Source organism: Oncorhynchus gorbuscha, linkage group LG06 (genome assembly GCF_021184085.1).
Source record: "Oncorhynchus gorbuscha isolate QuinsamMale2020 ecotype Even-year linkage group LG06, OgorEven_v1.0, whole genome shotgun sequence".
NCBI lineage: Eukaryota > Metazoa > Chordata > Actinopteri > Salmoniformes > Salmonidae > Oncorhynchus > Oncorhynchus gorbuscha.
The window spans coordinates 9212240-9217456 of NC_060178.1; positions in this window are offsets into that span (position 1 = coordinate 9212240).

Below are 5217 nucleotides of genomic sequence, written 5' to 3' on the forward strand. Positions count from 1 at the left end.
AAATGTTGGGTACACAGTCAGGAATATGTTTGCGTACTTACAGTGCATTCGGAAAGTATTCAGACCCCTTGACTTTCTCACATCAACACCATTATCCCAGAAACCTTAGACCCACTCCAATTTGCATACCGCCCAAACAGATCCACAGAGGATACAATCTCTATTGCACTCCACACTGCCCTTTCCCACCTGGACAAAAGGAATACTTATGTGAGAATGATATTCATTGGCTACAGCTCAGCGTTCAACACCATAGTACCCTCAAAGCTCATCACTAAGCTAAGGATCCTGGGACTAAACACCTCCCTCTGCAACTGGATCCTGGACTTCCTGACGGGCCGCCCCCAGGTGGTGAGGGTAGGTAGCAACACATCTGCCACGCTGATCCTCAACACTGGAGCTCCCCAGGGGTGCGTGCTCAGTCCCCTCCTGTACTCCCTGTTCACCCAAGACTGCATGGCTAGGCACGACACCAACACCATCATTAAGTTTGCAGGCAACACAACAGTGGTAGGCCTGATCACCGACAACGACGAGGCAGTCTATAGGGAGGAGGTCAGAGACCTGGCTGTGTGGTGCCAGGACAACAACCTATCCCTCAACGTAACCAAGACTAAGAAGATGATTGTGGACTACAGGAAAAGGAGGACCGAGCACGCCCCCATTCTCATCGACGAGGTTGTAGTGGAGCAGGTTGAGAGCTTCAAGTTCCTTGGTGTCCACATCAATAACAAACTAGAATGGTCCAAACACACCAAGACAGTCGTGAAGAGGGCACGACAAAGCCTATTCTCCCCCAGGAAACTAAAAAGATTTGGCATGGGTCCTGAGATCCTCAAAAGGTTCAACAGATGCACCATCGAGAGCATCACTGCCTGGTACGGCAATAGCTCTGCCTCTGACCGCAAGGCACTTCAGAGGGTAGTGCGTACGGCCCAGTACATCACTGGGGCTAAGCTGCCTGCCATCCAGGACCTCTACACCAGGCAGTGTCAGAGAAAGGCCCTAAACATTGTCAAAGACCCCAGCCACCCCAGTCATAGACTGTTCTCTGTACTACTGCATGGCAAGTGGTACCGGAGTGCCAAGTCTAGGACAAAAAGGCTTCTCAACAGTTTTACCCCCAAGGCATAAGACTCCTGAACAGGTAATCAAGTGGGTACCCGGTTTATTTGCATTGTGTGCCCACCTCCCAACCCCTCTTTTACGCTGCAGCTACTCTCTGTTTATCTTATATGCATAGTCACTTTAACTATACATTCATGTACATACTATCTCAATTGGGCCGAACAACCAGTGCTCCCGCACATTGGCTAACCGGGCTATCTGCATTGTGTCCCGACACCCACCAACCCCTCTTTTACGCTACTGCTACTCTCTGTTCATCATATATGCATAGTCATTTTAACCATATCTACATGTACATACTACCTCAATCAGCCTGACTAACCGGTGCCTGTATATAGCCTCTCTACTTTTATAGCCTGTCTACTGTATATAGCCTGTCTACTGTATATAGCCTGTCTACTGTATATAGCCTGTCTACTGTATATAGCCTCTCTACTTTTATAGCCTCGCTGCTGTATATAACCTCTCTACTTTTATAGCCTCGCTGCTGTATATAGCCTCTCTACTGTATATAGCCTGTCTACTGTATATAGCCTCTCTACTGTATATAGCCTCTCTACTGTATATAGCCTCTCTACTGTATATAGCCTGTCTACTGTATATAGCCTCTCTACTTTTAGAGCCTCTCTACTGTATATAACCTCTCTACTGTATATAACCTCTCTACTTTTATAGCCTCTCTACTGTATATAACCTCTCTACTGTATATAACCTCTCTACTGTATATAGCCTCTCTACTGTATATAGCCTCTCTACTGTATATAGCCTGTCTACTGTATATAGCCTGTCTACTGTATATAGCCTCTCTACTTTTATAGCCTCTCTACTGTATATAGCCTGTCTACTGTATATAGCCTGTCTACTGTATATAGCCTCTCTACTTTTATAGCCTCTCTACTGTATATAACCTCTCTACTGTATATAGCCTCTCTACTGTATATAGCCTGTCTACTGTATATAGCCTGTCTACTGTATATAGCCTCTCTACTGTATATAGCCTCTCTACTGTATATAGCCTGTCTACTGTATATAGCCTCTCTACTGTATATAGCCTCTCTACTGTATATAACCTCTCTACTGTATATAGCCTCTCTACTGTATATAGCCTGTCTACTGTATATAGCCTGTCTACTGTATATAGCCTCTCTAATTTTATAGCCTCTCTACTGTATATAAACTCTCTACTGTATATAACCTCTCTACTGTATATAGCCTCTCTACTGTATATAACCTGTCTACTGTATATAGCCTCTCTACTGTATATAGCCTCTCTACTGTATATAGCCTGTCTACTGTATATAGCCTCTCTACTTTTATAGCCTCTCTACTGTATATAACCTCTCTACTGTATATAGCATCTCTACTGTATATAGCCTGTCCACTGTATATAGCCTGTCTACTGTATATAGCCTCTCTAATTTTATAGCCTCTCTACTGTATATAACCTCTCTACTGTATATAACCTCTCTACTGTATATAGCCTCTCTACTGTATATAACCTGTCTACTGTATATAACCTCTCTACTGTATATAGCCTCTCTACTGTATATAGCCTCTCTACTGTATATAGCCTGTCTACTGTATATAGCCTCTCTACTTTTATAGCCTCTCTACTGTATATAACCTCTCTACTGTATATAGCCTCTCTACTGTATATAGCCTCTCTACTGTATATAGCCTGTCTACTGTATATAGCCTGTCTACTGTATATAGCCTCTCTAATTTTATAGCCTCTCTACTGTATATAACCTCTCTACTGTATATAACCTCTCTACTGTATATAGCCTCTCTACTGTATATAACCTGTCTACTGTATATAACCTCTCTACTGTATATAGCCTCTCTACTGTATATAGCCTCTCTACTGTATATAGCCTGTCTACTGTATATAGCCTCTCTACTTTTATAGCCTCTCTACTGTATATAACCTCTCTACTGTATATAGCCTGTCTACTGTATATAGCCTCTCTACTTTTATAGCCTCTCTACTGTATATAACCTCTCTACTGTATATAGCCTCTACTGTATATAGCCTGTATATAGCCTCTCTACTGTATATAGCCTGTATATAGCCTCTCTACTGTATATAGCCTGTATATAGCCTCTCTACTGTATATAGCCTCTCTACTGTATATAGCCTCTCTACTGTATATAACCTCTCTACTGTATATAGCCTCTCTACTGTATATAGCCTGTCTACTGTATATAGCCTCTCTACTGTATATAACCTCTCTACTGTATATAACCTCTCTACTGTATATAGCCTCTCTACTGTATATAGCCTCTCTACTGTATATAGCCTGTCTACTGTATATAGCCTCTCTACTTTTATAGCCTCTCTACTGTATATAGCCTGTCTACTGTATATAGCCTGTCTACTGTATATAGCCTCTACTTTTATAGCCTCTCTACTGTATATAACCTCTCTACTGTATATAGCCTCTCTACTGTATATAGCCTCTCTACTGTATATAGCCTGTCTACTGTATATAGCCTGTCTACTGTATATAGCCTCTCTACTGTATATAGCCTCTCTACTGTATATAGCCTCTCTACTGTATATAGCCTGTCTACTGTATATAGCCTGTCTACTGTATATAGCCTCTACTTGTATAGCCTCTCTACTGTATATAACCTCTCTACTGTATATAGCCTCTCTACTGTATATAACCTCTCTACTGTATATAACCTCTCTACTGTATATAGCCTCTCTACTGTATATAGCCTGTCTACTGTATATAGCCTGTCTACTGTATATAGCCTCTACTTGTATAGCCTCTCTACTGTATATAACCTCTCTACTGTATATAGCCTGTCTACTGTATATAGCCTCTCTACTTTTATAGCCTCTCTACTGTATATAACCTCTCTACTGTATATAGCCTCTACTGTATATAGCCTGTATATAGCCTCTCTACTGTATATAGCCTGTATATAGCCTCTCTACTGTATATAGCCTCTCTACTGTATATAGCCTGTCTACTGTATATAGCCTCTCTACTGTATATAACCTCTCTACTGTATATAGCCTCTCTACTTTTATAGCCTCTCTACTGTATATAACCTCTCTACTGTATATAACCTCTCTACTGTATATAGCCTCTCTACTGTATATAGCCTCTCTACTGTATATAGCCTCTCTACTGTATATAGCCTGTCTACTGTATATAGCCTCTCTACTTTTATAGCCTCTCTACTGTATATAGCCTGTCTACTGTATATAGCCTGTCTACTGTATATAGCCTCTCTACTTTTATAGCCTCTCTACTGTATATAGCCTCTCTACTTTTGTAGCCTCTCTACTGTATATAACCTCTCTACTGTATATAACCTCTCTACTGTATATAGCCTCTCTACTGTATATAGCCTCTCTACTGTATATAGCCTGTCTACTGTATATAGCCTGTCTACTGTATATAGCCTCTCTACTTTTATAGCCTCACTACTGTATATAGCCTCTCTACTGTATATAGCCTCTCTACTGTATATAGCCTGTCTACTGTATATAGCCTGTCTACTGTATATAGCCTCTACTTGTATAGCCTCTCTACTGTATATAACCTCTCTACTGTATATAGCCTCTCTACTGTATATAGCCTCTCTACTGTATATAGCCTCTCTACTGTATATAGCCTCTCTACTTTTATAGCCTCTCTACTGTATATAACCTCTCTACTGTATATAACCTCTCTACTGTATATAGCCTCTCTACTGTATATAGCCTCTCTACTGTATATAGCCTGTCTACTGTATATAGCCTGTCTACTGTATATAGCCTCTCTACTTTTATAGCCTCTCTACTGTATATAGCCTGTCTACTGTATATAGCCTGTCTACTGTATATAGCCTCTCTACTTTTATAGCCTCTCTACTGTATATAACCTCTCTACTGTATATAGCCTCTCTACTGTATATAGCCTCTCTACTGTATATAGCCTGTCTACTGTATATAGCCTCTCTACTGTATATAGCCTCTCTACTGTATATAGCCTCTCTACTGTATATAGCCTGTCTACTGTATATAGCCTCTCTACTTTTATAGCCTCTCTACTGTATATAACCTCTCTACTGTATATAGCCTCTCTACTG